General features: G+C 42.9%; 1 pseudogene; it reads right to left on the bottom strand.

The window, feature by feature from the left end:
• Positions 1 to 231: 231 nt before the first annotated feature.
• Positions 232 to 14,829, bottom strand: LOC140188251 (ubiquitin carboxyl-terminal hydrolase 35-like; annotated as a pseudogene).
• Between the last annotated feature and the right edge of the window lie 482 nt (positions 14,830 to 15,311).

The raw sequence follows: 15,311 nt of genomic DNA, 5'->3' as shown, positions 1-15,311 counted from the left end.
AGGCTCAAGTCAGTAGTGTGATGGAATGCTCTCCAGTTGTCAGGATGAGGACAGCTTCAACAACATTCCAGAAGCTCAAAACCATATGTATTCATATGCACCCAGCTATGCCTGTCTTATTGTTGGTTATGCATCCCTCCCCAACTTTTTCCATTACATTGACAAATGCATCAACACTATATCCTGATTTCCTGCAGAACTTGTCAATTTCACCATCTTTCCTACATCTAATTATCTGTTATCAGCTGGAAGCATTTCTGGTGTAAGGAAGTTACAACTAAGGTCAGACACTGATCTACAATTTATGAGACACAGATTTTTTTGCGCTGGAGGCCTCTGTAAAATCATTCGGTAACAAGGAACTAATTCTAAATGCTGCAGTCTCCTCACTTGTTTTTCCATTGGAACTGATTAACACTTGCACTGAAAACTGCTTATATTTTGTTTATGTCTGTTTATTTAGAACATTAACAGTTGTGTGTTGTTGCTCAGCTTGTGATACCAAATTATCTGCACTCGTAATCTTCATTGAAATATTCGAGTCACTTGAATGACCACACACTTGCAGGACCTTGTTTGGTGACAGAAATGTTAGGGGTAGATCTGTAAAAGCAACCTCTCAAACGTTCTTTCTATTTTCGTTTCCTTTCGATCTCAAAATTCTCCACAAGGTTCACTGTCTGAATGTCTCTGTCCATGAGAATCCCTTTACTAGTCTGCTTTTCTTCATGCAGCTTTCCAATAGATATATTATATACTCTGAAGGTCCTGGTTCACCCCTTGATTAAACCATAGAGGATATGAAGCTTTCAAGAAGCTGCTGGGAGAGATGGCAGGTCGCTGACTATGTTCCAGGAAAACAACCAACCATTGAAGTTTCATCATTAATGACTGTGAATCACTCTCTTTGAGTAGCATGTAGTCAGGAAACATGAAAAGGATCTGAATGACACTCTTCGTTTAGTAGGTATTGTCACATCAGCAAATCCTATCTTTGCTGCATCCGATCTTGTAACAAGTCTTGAGTACAAAGTTTCCCAAGTATTACTTTGTGACATTCGCACATTCTGACAGTAGCTGTTTTGTTTTACCTCATTTGGAATTGGAAAATCCTTTATTGCCTGTATTACAGATTCATATAGGTCAGGGAAGGCTGAAAAGCAGAAGATCATGCAGTGCACAAATTCAGGTATTTGTTGTCAACAGTGCATAGCAGAGTTGGACTCTTTGGAGGGTGATATCATGAATTTGGGAATGTGACGAACAAGCTCACATGGAATGCTTCTGAAAAAATGTTGCAAACTTAAAAGCATATCTAGACTATAGACCGTAGAAATGTACAGCACATTTCGGTCCACAATGTTGTGCGGACCATGTACCCTTTTCTAGAAACTGCCTTGAATTAGCTGCATAGCCCCCTATCGTTCTAAGCTCCATGTACCTCTCTGAGAGTGTCTTGAAAGACCCTATTGTATCCGCCTCTACCACTGTCACTGGCAGTGCATTCCCACACACCCACCACTCTCTATCTAAAAAACTTGCTTCTGACATCCCTGTTGTACCTATTTCCAAACACCTTGAAACTATGACGCCCAGTGTTAGCTACTTCAGCCCTTGGAAAAAGCCCAGCATGTTATTTCAGTACAGCAAGTCCTCTTGCTCTTAAAACTGGGTGAAAGAGCCTTGATAACACCCAATGAACTACTGAAACCGTGACGTCAATCAAAATGCTGAACTTTTTCACAGCTGCCAAACATTTCAGTAAACCAATTATCCACTTATCAATGTTATTGGCAAAGACCATCAAAGCCAATCAGTCATATTGGTCAAAACAGTCACCTTTTCTATATCTATTATGCAATCATCATTAATCAAGATTTCAATGATCCCATACATGATTTCCAATGGCATATACTGAACCACAGTCGTCAATGCAATTGATAATCCACCAAATACATCCACATTCTTGCGGAACTGTGTGTCAACAGAATCAGGTCAGCCTCTTGGAACCAGGGGAAGGTGTCTCAGAACCTCTTCGAAGGCATTGATCCCAGCAGAGGGTCGAGCAGCTCTGAATGGTGCCAGAACACCAGTTAAACCGATTATTATGAAGATGTAACCATAGATAACCAAGGATTCAGGGAATGTCTGGAGAATGAATAAGATGGAAACATTTCCCTAACTTGTCTGTTCCTATCCCTCTCCAATGCTGTGGTGAAGGAGATAGAATTGTGATCACTATCTCCAAAAGGCTCTCCTACTGAGAAATCTGACCCCCGACCAGGTTCATTTCCCAATACAAGTACAGCCTCTCCTCTTGTAGGCATATCTATATATTGTGTCAAGAAAGCTTCTTGAACACACCTAACAAACTCCACTTCATCTAAACCCCTCGCTCAAGGGACATGTCAATCAATATTTGGGAAATTAAAATCTCCCACCACAGCAACCCTGTTATGGTTACACCTTCCCAGAAACTGTCTCCCTATCTGCTCCCCGATGTCCCTGTTACAATTGAGTAGTATATAAAAAAAATCCAGTAGAGTTATTGACTCTTTCTTGTCCCTAACTTCCACCCACAGAGACTCCATTGACAATCCCTCCTTTTCTGCAGCTGTGACACTAACTCTGATCGACAGTGCCACACCTCCGCCTCTTTTGCCTCCCTCCCTGTCTTTTCTGAAACATCTAAAGACTGGCACTTGAAGTAACCATTCCTGCCGCTGAGCCATCCAAGCTTCTGTAATGACTACAACATCATAGCGCCAAGTACCGATCCATGCTGTAAGCTCATCTGTTTTGTTCATAATACTCCTTGCATTCAAAGAGACACATGCCTTCTCTAACACCTGCCTATCCTCCCTCTTGTACTGTCTCTAAGCTTTCTCCATTTGTGAACCAACAGCCCTTTCCTCCGTCTCTTCAGTTTGGTTCCCATTCCCCAGCAATCTTGGTTTAAACTCTCCCCAGTAGCCTTAGCAAACCTCCCCACCAGGAGATTGGTCCCTGTCAGATTCAAGTGCAACCTGTCCTTTTTGTACAGGTCACTCCTGCCCCAAAAGAGGTCCCAATGATGCAGAAATCTGAATCCCTGCCCCCTGTTCCAATCCCTCAGCCACACATTTATCCTCCACCTTACTCTATTCCTATACTCTCTGTCACATGTCACAGGTGGTAATCCCAAGGTGACTACCTTTGTGGTCCTGCTTCTCAGCTTCCTTCCTAACTCCCTGTAGTCTGCTTTCAGGACCTCCTCCTTTTTCCTGCCTATGTCGTTGGTACCAATACGTACCATGACCTCTGGCTGTTCACCTTCCCACTTCAGGATGTCATGGACGCGATCAGAAACATCCCAGACCCTGGCACCTGGGAGGAAAACTACCATCCGTGCTTCTTTTCTGCGTCCACAGAATCGCCTGTCTGACACCCTAACTATAAAGTCCCCAATCACAGATGCCATCCTCTTCCTTTCCCTACCTTTCCGAGCCACAGGCCAGACTCTGTGCCACTGTTGCTTCCCCCACTATCAGTAATCAAGCAGGAGTACTTATTGTTGAGCGGTACAGCCACAGGGGTGCTCTCTAGCCTCTGACTCCAGCCCTTCCCTCTTCTGACTGTTACCCACTTATCTGTCTCCCCAGGCCCCGGTGTGATTAGCTGCATCTATCACCTCTTCTCTCTCCCTGAGCTGACGAAGGTCATCGAGCTGCACCTCCAGTTCCCTAACGCAGTCCCTAAGGAGCTACAGCTCAATGCATCTGGTGCAGATGTGGCCATCCGGGAGGCTGGAAGTCTCCCAGACTTCCCATATCTGACACCGAGCACAGAACACCGGCCTCACACACATACTTCCTGTCTGTAATCTACACAGAAACCTACCTCACCTCAACCCATTATCGCCGAAGCCCCATTGAGCCAAAGCCTTTCTACTCTGTCTCCCTCTCCTCCAACACCATCTCAAAAAAGCTGTCTCCTTTTAAAATCTTCTCGCTGTTCTCACTGGCTGATGTCCACATGCTTGCGCAGTCGTGTCACGTCACGCCTTTCTTCTTCCAGAAATATGGTTGTCAATTCTGACGGCCATGTCTATAAATTCCTCCAAATACTCTCCCTGATCCCTGGTTGCAAGAACACCTTAATGCTGGTCATTTAATCCCAGTCTGAATAAAGCAATCATTGTCCAAACCACTCTCTGCCGCAAGGATATGGAAATCAATAGAATAGTCGGCCATGGATCGCACACCCTGATGCAGCTGGAGGAGTCAGCTGGGTGTCTCTGAGCCCCCGGCAGGTTGACAGATGCCCCCTCCACTCTTGGAAAGAAATTTATATCAGATCACACAGGTGCATCTTTCTGCCATAAAGTTATTGCCCATCAAAGGGCCTGGCAGAGAGGATGGAAATTATCTTGGCCACCTTACTCCTGTCTGAGAGAACCTTTCACGCTGTAATTCAAAGACAAGGGAGCATTGATTTATGAGCCCATGATAAAAAGCAGGGTCTATATTGTTTTGTTCCAGAACCAGCAGGTTAATTGACTCTCCATGGAAGTTCTGGAAACACGTAGCAGAAGACACAGTGAATGCACAAAACCAGAGACCTTCTAAAATGATGAAACATGTATTTCTTGAAGAAGCTGCTCATGACATCCAACTGCCAATCCTTGGCAGTCCAGTACCGAGCGAAGTTAATCAATCTCCGCTAGGTTCATCTCACACACCTGTCTACAAAGTCTATTTAATTTTGTTTATCTAGACATACCACACGGGATTGGCCCTCCCAGACCTTCACACTGCGCCGCCCAGCAACCACTGATTTAAACCTAACCTGAATTAACCATGAAAAAAATCATCTACAGCCCCAGCAGGAAATGAGCTGTTATTTTAAGGTGAGGGGCTGGCCAGAACTGAGACAAGACGTTACGAACTGTCTTTTATATGACAATACCCAAATATCGTAGTTTCTATTCCACCCTTTTTTACTTTAAGAATCGATCAGGCACTGGCTGTTTAAAGGGACATTATCTTTGATTCTCTCCTGGAATTGTGACATTCAGAACAAGAATTGCTTCAGAAATTCTGTCACGTTGGTTGTCTGAGTAACTTTACCTCTCAGGTTTATTCACTGAATTTGGAAGGAAATGTTAATCAGAGCTGATGGGTTTAATTGGATGATGGTGAATTCACTCCCATTACATTTTCTGAGCCTGTTTCCCTTTCTATTGCAATGAAAAGAACAGAGCAATGAAGCGGTGCTGTGTTTTCTCCATGCCGAGACCTCATCAGTGTTGGGTTTGGCTGGTGCTGCTCCCAGAACCCCTGCTGTGCTCATCATTCAACTGGAGTAGATGCCCTGGCTTGACAGTGAAGGAGGTTCAGGGATATGCTGGGCTGTGAGGTTACAGCTTATGGTGGTGGACAATTCTGCTGATGCTGAGAGTCCAGAGAGCCTCAGAGATGCCCCGAACTGAGCTGTCAGCTGTTCTGGATTTATTCTCTGTAACATGTCTGTGATGCCAGACAACATCATACAACAGAAGGAGTCCTCGATGTAAAAATGGGATTAGTCCCCATCTGTCACAGGTGGATTGGTGCGACTGAGGTCAAGTATGTTTCTCCCTGCTGTTGTTCATTCACTTCCTGCCACAGGCTCAGTCTGCAAGATCTGTGCTTCAGGACTCTACCAACTTAGCAGCAGAATGGCCAATTTTACTTTTAACCCCTTAGCTAATGCTGAAGACCCAGCCCGTAGGCCACCTAGTCCTTGACAAGATTCAGTCATATGCTGATAAGTGGCAAGAGATATTTGCAACCTATTGTGCCAGGCAATGACAATCTCCAAGAACATAGAATCTCATCACAGAGCCTTGACATTCAATGACAGTAACATTCCTGAATTCTCCACCATTAATATCCTGAGGGTTAACATTGTCCAAAAGCTCAAATGGTCCAGCCAGATAAATAGCTTAGACACAGGGTTAGGTCAAAGGTTGTTATATGGTGGTGACAACTCTCGGTCTTTCCACTATCCACACAGCACATTCAGGCATGATATGATCAAATGGGCCATAGTGAGCACGGTGTCCTCAAATGAAAATTTTGTCTGGAAAAGGTTGATATGTTTGCAGAGGTGTTCCAAGAGTTACACAGTTCTGGAGAGTTAGGTGATTTGAGAAAGGAAATCATGTTAAAGGAAAGTTGGAAATTGGACAGGAGTTTGGATGATAATAGCTCCATAAATTTGCTTTTCTCCCTTCAGGAATTGCAGGAAGCTGTCCAATCAGGTTCAAACACATCTCCTGGTAGGGATGGATTGTGGTATGAATTGCTTAAGCATTTAGATGACTCTGTATTAATAGAAATACTAGCATTGTTTAACTCAGTGTGGAAAGAAGGAAAATTACCAGTGAATGGAAGCATGCGGTGGTAGTTCCAGTTTTAAAGCCAGGTGAGGGTACGTCTAGTCTTAGTTCTTATCAGCCTATAGCTTTAACGTCAGTGTTTTGTTAAATTATGGAATGGATGGTCACCAACAGACTTGTTACTTTTTGGAAAATAAGGGACATTTTGCTGCCTATCAAAATAGTTTTAGAACTGGAAGATCAACAATGGGAATCTGTTACCCTTTTAGATCATGATATTAAAAAAGCATTTCAAAATAGAGAAGTAATGGTAAGTGTATTTCTAGATATTGAAAACGCATATGACTCACTATGGAAGGAGGGCTTATAAATTAAACTCCATGATGTGGGAATTGGAGGAAGAATGTTTAATTGGATCAAAGATTTCCTTAAGGAAAGGACAATTCAAGTAAGAATAGGCAGAACAATCTCCAAGTCAGTTAAAATAGGTAATGGTACCCCTCAAGGAAGTGTCATTAGTCCAGTTCTTTTTAATGTCATGATAAATGATATCTTTGATCAGGTAGGGACAGGATTTGGCAAATCATTATTTGCAGACGATGGTGCAATCTGGAAAAGAGGAAGAAACATCAAGTATATATTAGGGCAGGTACAAAAGTCAGTTGAAAACTGGGCTAAAAAATGGGGTTTCAGGATTTCTGTTTCTAAGTCCAAATATATGATTTTTAGCTTGAGAAGAAAGATTCCTGATTATGAATTGTGTCTATATGATTCTCCACTGGAAAAAGTCAAGGTATTCAAGTTTTTAGGTGTCTGGTTTGATGAAAGACTTATTTGAAAGGTTCATATAGATAAAACAATTGGAAAGTGTGAGAAAGTTTTAAATGTTATGAGAAATATTGCTGGATGTGACTGGAGAGCAGGGCAGGAAACTATGCACTTAATATACCTAGCTATGATTAGATCAGTTATAGATTATGGTTATATTGCATATGGTTCTGCTGCTACGGCAGTGCTTGGAAAACTAGACACTGTGCAGTCCAAAGCACTTAGACTTTGTTGTGGAGCTTTTAGAACAACATCAGTCCCGGCATTATGTGTGGGGATGGGAGAAGTGTCTCTACATTTAAGATGAATTCAGTTTGGCCTGCAGTATTGGGCAAAACTAAATGGATTCAATCACAGCTGTCCGCCAAAGTGACTTTTGCAGGGGAAGTCGGAGCGCCAAAGTAAAATTAAAAGATATCCAATTTTAGATTTGGTTAATAACTGGGCTGTAAAATTGAAACTGACTGAGGAAGACATAGTTGACCAAATTTGTTTCCCACCTGTACCTTTTTGGTTCTTGCTCGAACCAGAAGTAAACCTATTCCTCCTTTTTCAGCTTCAAGGAAGCAGAGCAATTTCATCAGTGTTGATCACAAATTAATGTTTAAATAACAAAATGCGGATCTTATCTGAAGGTTTTTACTGGTGGTTCAGTGGACCCAGAGAGCAGTAGGGCAGGATTTGGGATGTATGGGTCTCAACTTGGATTGATCACCGGGTTTCAGATGGTGTTTCTGTCTTTGCAACAGAATTATTAGCAATCCTCTGGGCCTTATGGTGGATAGAAGACTCTCGACCATGCAGAGTTATCATCTGTTCGGATTCTGCTGCTGCCTTAGAAGCTATAAAAGTGAATGAATCAAAAGCTCATCCTGACACAGTTATTGAGATTCTCTTAGTGTTCTTTAGAGTAGGGAAGATGGGTTGTACAGTTAGATTTTCATGGATACCTGGGCATGCTGGGGTGGAGGGAAATGAAATTGTGGATGGCATTGCAAAGGCTTCCTTACAGAGCAGGCAAGTAGAAATTAGAGTTCCCCTAGGCAGAGCAGAATTGAGAAGTAGGATTTAAAAAGGTATAGAGAGGAAGTGGAAGGAGGATTGGAAAAAAGAATCAAAGGGCAGGCATTATTTTTCTAGTCACCCACTAGTTAAGAAGGTCTCAAACCGTTACTTTTTAAATCGTAGAGATATGGTGAAATTAACAAGACTTAGGTTGGGGCATTGTGGGCTAAACTATTATTTAAAGATAATAGGAAAACATCCTACTGGATTATGTGACTGTGGTAGTCCAGAGACAGTCCAGCATGTTTTACTGAGCTGTAATTGATACCAAATTGAAAGAAGTATATTTTTTCAACAGGCTATCTGGCTTACATTTATTTTGGTTTTCTATTCAATCTCTGTTTGGCCATCAAGAGAACCAACATCAGATTGAACAGTCTATCATTCAGTTTAGAAGTGAGACTAGGTTATATTCAAGAATTTGAATTCCTTGAAGTTCTATAATTAATTAGACATCCTGCGGAGGGCTGTAATATGCCTAGATGCGTCCAAACTGCCGGAAATAGAAGAAGACGAAGAAGAAGACGAAGAAGAAGAAGAAGACGAAGAAGAAGAAGAAGAAGAAGAAGAAGAAGAAGAAGCAGTGGCTGATTGGCAGCAGGCAAAAAGTGGGAATAAAGGAAGGCCATTTCTGGTTGGCTGCCAGTGACAATGTGTGCTCTACAGGGGGTGTGTTGGCACTGCTTCTTTTCTGTTATATAACAATAACTTGGATGACAGATTTGTTGGCTTTGTGGAAAGGTTTATGGACAATACAAAGATAGGTTGAGGGGCAGGTAGGTTTGAGGAAGTAGAGGGGCTACAGAAGGACCCAGACAGATTAGGAGGATGGGAAAAGAAGTGGCAGATGGAATACAGTTTTGGGAAGTGCATGATCATGCGTGTTGTCAGAGGAAATAAAAGGATAGACTATTTTTATAAATGGAGAGAAAATGCAAAAATATGAGATGCAAAGGGGCTTGGGATGCCTTGTGCAGGATTTCCTGAAGGTTAATTTGCAGGTTGAGTCAATGATGAAGAAGGCTAATATGGTGTTAGCATTCATTTCAAGAGGATGAGAATATAAAAGCAAGGATGTAATGTTGAGGTTTTATAAAGCACTGGTAAGGCCTCACTTGGAGTATTGTAAGAAGTTTTGGGCCCCTTATCTAAGAAAGGATGTGCTGAAACCAGAGAAGGTTCGACGGAGGTTCATGAAAGTGATTCTGGGATTGAAAAATGTGTCATATGAAGAGTGTTTGATGGCTCTGGGCCTGTACTCACAGGAATTCAAAAGGATGATGGTTGACCTCATTGAAACCTATCAGATGTTGAAAGGGTTTAATAGAGTGGATGAGGAGAGGATGTTTCTCATGATGGATGGCCTAAGACCAGGAGACACATCCTCAGAATAGAGGAGCATTCTGTTAGAATGCACATGAGGAGGAACTTGTAGCCAGAGAGTGCTGAATCTATGGAATTTGTTGCCACAGGTGGCTGTAGAGGCCAAGTCATTGGGTATATTTTAAGGCAGAGATTGATAGATTCTTGTATAGTCAGGACATGACGGGATATGAGAGAGGGCAGGAGATTGGGGCTGAGAGGGATAATGGATCAGCCATGACGAAATGGCGGAGCAGAGTTAATGGGCCAAATGGCCTAAAGTAGTTCCTATATTTATGATCTTGTAATACCTAAACCTTGAGTACTCTCCACTGACTGGTTTGATAACAGTCACAATAACTCAAAGGTAGCTCAGTGTCATCCTGGACACAATAGCACTCTTGATCATACCTCCTGGAATAACTCCTCGAGACATTCACTCATTCCACTACTGCCCACAGTGGCTGCAGGGTGGAAAATCTCAAGTTATACACTCAGCTCCTCCGACTGTACCTCCTAAACAGTGGCCAAGGTCACCAGGAAGGGCAAGTGCAAGCTATGTAGAAGATTACCACCTCCTCAGGCCCCCTCTCAAACTGGCATCCTGGCCTGAATGTCTCGCCAGTCTTTCAATTTACCTGCTGGAACACCCTCCCCAACGTCACTGTGAGAGCACCTGCCTCAGAAGGTTGGCAGCGAGTCCAGTCCATGGTTCACCACCACTCCATGAGGGATGGGAAATTGATATTGGCCTTGACGATGATGCCCAAATCCCAGGAATGCATTTCAAATATTCAAGAAATATGCATAAACCTAAGCTGAAAATTTACTGAATCATATTTTCATTTGTTCACAGATTTTCTGTCCTAAAACTTCGATCTTCTCACACTGAAAGTTTGATGGTTTTTTGTTTGAATACAAATATTGAGAATGGGGGGAGCTAAGAGAGAATTGATAGACTTGCTGATGGGGGTAGCTTTCAAGATCAGACATCCTGGTTCCTGGCCAGACATGCAAATGCAAAATCACATCCAAAGCCTCCAGCCTAGATTATTCCATCTGGTTCTCCCAACGTGGCCACTCCTATATTGGTGAAACAAGGCACAAACTGCATGACCAGCTTCCTGAGCATTTGTGTTCTGTCTGCCATGACTATATAGAGCACCCAGTTGTTATATATTTAATTTTCAAGCCTGTTCCTACACTGACATGTCTGTGCTCAGTCTCGGCCTCTTCCATGGCGAAGCTAAACACAAACTAGAGGATCATCACCTTCTATGCCACCTGGGTAGACTACAGCCTAATGGCATGAGAGCTGAATTCTCTAATTTCTAGTCAACTGTTCCTCCTCTCTTCCTATTTTTTCTTCTCCTGGTCTCCCCATTTTTCCTAAGCTCTCCCTATCTCCTAACACTCAATTTCAGTTCCTCACTCTACCTACTACATCTGCCCATGACCCATACACTTGTTCCACTATGTCTCCCCTTCCTCACCATTCCCATCTGCCCTCCGCATCTTCCTCACTTCATTCCATTACCCAACTTCCCCAATCAGATTCCATTATTTTCAGCCCTGGTTTCCTCCATCTATCACCTCCAATCTTTGTCATCATTTCCACCTTCCCTTTCTCCATCTATCTGTCACCCCCCACCCTTCACATTGATCCATTTCTCACTTGCCACCTCTAGTTCCACCCCTTCCCTTCAACATTTTATACTGGATATCTGCCTTCTTGTCATTCAGTCTAGATAAAAGGACCCAACACGATATGTCAACTGTACATTTCCCTCTACAGATGCTGCTATACCTGCTGAATTCCCCCAACATCTGGCTTTTTTTAAAATCTGTTTTTCTGCTCCAGACAAAGGCAACTCACTCATCTCAGAAATTAACCTCCAGCTTACTCCATGCTTGCTGATTCAGTGCCCCATGAAGTGTCCTTCCTTCCTTGTGTTGGACAGAATTTCCCTTCCAGATCTCCAGAAATATTTTTGTCGTGGATCCAGCCAAACACTTCACTCATTTTGCTTGACAATGGGCACAGGTCTCAATCAATATAATGAGCAGGTATCTCATAGGAGAACATGCTCACCTACAGAGCAACACTCACAAATTGCTGGAGGAACTCAGCAGGTCAGGCAGTGTCTAAGGAAATGAATGAAAAGTCAACATTTGTTACAAACACTTTGGAACCTGTATCTAGTTTGAGACAATCCTGTGAAATATGGTCCAACCACTTCATCACATCCACACTTATTATATAATCCAGTGGAGTATCATTGTCCACCTGAGGGTTCTTGGACTTGGTCGTGTATAATAGGACAAATTCCATTCTTTATTAAATACACTTAGAACAAATACCACCAAATTGAATGAGGAACTTTGCTTGATTTTGTCTGCCGACGTGATACTGCAATCCCAATTGACGGTAACATCAGGAAGAAAGAATATGCGGCATACAGGCTGGCAGTGAAGCATCATCTGAGGGGTGACAGGGTTACAAGTGGAACTGAACATTCTGCAAATGCCTGTGAACACCCCACTGCTGACTTTATGATGGGAGGAAGGTCACTGATGAAGCAGTTGGGATGAGTATACTTCCCAGAGGAACTTCTGCAATGATGATAAACACAAGAGATGCTGCATATGCTGGAAATCCATCATCCTGCAGAGATGTCCTGGTTCTGGGTTGTTTGACATTACATTGTGCAAAGTGTGGCTCCAGCAACAGACAGGAGCAGGAGAGACAAAATGGCAATTTCACCCTCACCATCCTGGGTGCGTATTTTCCTAAAGGACTCTGTGGAGGTGGGGGCACAGTGGTGTACCAGCAGGGGAAAGGAGCCCTTGGTGTCTTGAGCATTGAATCCAAACACAGTGAAGTCTCGTAACATCAAGAGAAACATGGACACGGAGACCTCCTCCTGATTACAATCTCCTGGCCTCCCTCCACGGATGAATCAATGTTCCCCATGTTGAGCAACACAGAGTAAGTACTAATAGAAGCAAGAACACAGAATGTTTACTGGGACTTCTATGGTGGTCACCAAGAGTGGTTGGGTTGCACCAACACAGACTGAGTTGGCCAAGTCCTGAAGGACAGAGCTTCGAGTGAGAGCCTGCAGCAGACAATGAATGAGCAACAGCAGAGAGAAACATACTTGACCTCAGCCTCACCAATCCACATATGGAAGATTCTTCTGTCAATGATCGTACTGGTAGATGTGATCAACAGGTTGTTGTAAAGTAGATGGCAGTTAACAGAAGCCATATTCTACAACTCTTTAATGGGAGTAAACTGACTGTCGCACAGATCAACCGTCAGGCCTCATTAACATTTTCTTCCCCTGGAATTCAGTGAACAAATCTGTGGGGTGAATTTGCTCTGACAGTCAACATAGCACAATTTCTGAAGTAATTCTTGTTCTCACTGCCATAACTCAAGGGTAGCACCAGAGATAATGTCCCTTTAAAGGTCAAGTGCTTCACAGATACTTAAAATAATATCAGGTGGAACAGGAACTATGATATTTGGTAGAAATGGCAAATGTAAGCATTCTGGGCTGTCCCATCCTTAAAATAACAGCTCATATCCTGCTGTAGCCACAGATGTTTGCTGTTTTCATACCCAGGCAGCAGCTGCTCTAAAACTGAACCAAAGCTTTTTTTTTATTGCGGGGCTGTTTTTATTTATAAAATTGATAATTAAAATCGGTTGTTTCTTTCACATTAACGATAACATCCAATTTCCCATGGAATATTTTATCACTGTGTTACATTCCAGGCCTCCTCCATTCACAGTGTAAACTGCTGCAGAACCAACTCGCAGCAGCCTTGCCTCACCCAGTCAAACTTTTTATATTGAAATGAGTGCAGCTGGCTTTCAAAGTAGTATTGTCATTCCAAGGATCAGAAAATCTCGGTTAAATTTTATCAATGACTCGAATTTTGGGTCTTAATATTCTACAGTTCATTGATAACAAGTTGGAATATTATTGTCAGATTGTATTAGTGTATTTGTAGTATTGAAATATCGGACTCTATAGAGTGAAACAGGATAATTTATGATTGAAATATTGGAAACAAACAACATTGTCTGAAAAATAACTGAAGTGTTCACTTATATTTACAGTAAGTTTCCATGTTAAACATTTTGTGGCAGTATTTTCTTTAAGGGGAATGTTTCGGCATCAGAATCATATTTAATATCACCGACATACGTTATAAAATTGGTTGTTTTGCAGCAACACTACATTACATTGCATAATAATTTAATAAATGATAAATTTCAATAAGGGGCACATACATTTTCTCACCTGCTATGGGTGGTGAGTATGTGTATTTCTCCCTCAATCTTGGGTCGTCTACCAGAGGCCTGGGGGCTTGAGGGTTTGGCACAGTATCCTTGCCGTCCCTAGTCGTGCACTCTTCTGCACAGACATATCAGATATTGTTCTTGGGATTGGATGGAGCCACTCTCCCAGTCCAGGTGTCACAGCTCCAAGTGCACCTATCACCAGCGGAATTATTCTGGCTTTAACCTTCTATGTTGTTTGTATCTGCTCTTTCAAACCCTGGCATTTCTCCAGCTTCTCATATTCTTTCTTCCTGATGTTACTATCAATTGGGAGTGCCACATCTATTAGCATTGCTTTCTCCTGTTTCTTGTCCTGTATTACTATATCTGGTTGCTTGGCCAATACCTGCTCATCAGTCTATATTTGGAGGTCCCACAGGATCTCAGCTCTGTCATTCTCCACTATCTTCTCAGGTGTTCCTCATTTGATCTTGCGGGTGTCCAATCTATTCTAAGTGCAGATGTTCCTGTACACAATTCCTGCAACTTGACTGTGTATGCTGTCCCTGTCTGCATCTTAAACTCTGCTACTATGTGCTGGATGGTTTCAGTGGAGATCCGTCCACAGTCTGCATCTTGAGTCTTGTTTGGTTTAATTGACTCCTGCTTCTATTGCTCTTGTGTTCAGTGTCTGTTCTTGTGCAGCCATGAGCAGCACCTCTGTGCTGTTCCTCAGCCCTGCTATTTCCAGCCATTGGTAGGACTTTCTAATGTCAGCCACCTCTGATATCTGGGGATGGTACGTCCTATGCAGCGACTTGTCCTGCCATGGCCTCTGGTGCTCTGGCTCTGCTTCACCCATGTCCCCAGCCTGCTGCCTGAGGTATTCTCTAAGCAGGTCATCCTTAAGGGCCATCTTCCTGACATACTCACAGAAGTTTCACATTTCCTCCAGGATTGTGGCCTTGACAATTCCAAGACCTCATCGCCGTTTATTCCAGTAGGTGTGCAGTCACTCAGTGTTAGACATTGAGAGAAAGCCTCCATGTATTGTTGGTTGTTTCTGGGTCTTGATGTCACTGGCTTCCAGCTCGTTCCTTGTCCAGCACATCATTGCAGCTGGGTATCTGATGACTGGCAGGGCGAATGTGTTGATGACTCTGACCATGTTCTTCCCAATCAGCTGGCTCTTAAGGACCTGTCTCATTCTCTGGAGGTACTTGGATGTTGCAGCCTTCCTTGTGTCCTCATTGTGGCTTCCATGTGTCTGCAGGATATCCAGGTGTTTGTAGCTGTCCTGTAGATCTGGTATGTCACCTTCAGGTAACTCAATTCCCTCAGTATTGATGAGTTTCCCTCTTCCTACCACCTTCCCGCTGCACTTTTCCAGTTCAAATG

Source organism: Mobula birostris, chromosome 26 (genome assembly GCF_030028105.1).
Source record: "Mobula birostris isolate sMobBir1 chromosome 26, sMobBir1.hap1, whole genome shotgun sequence".
In the NCBI taxonomy this organism is placed as follows: Eukaryota; Metazoa; Chordata; class Chondrichthyes; order Myliobatiformes; family Myliobatidae; genus Mobula; species Mobula birostris.
This window is presented reverse-complemented; position numbering and strand designations above follow the sequence as displayed.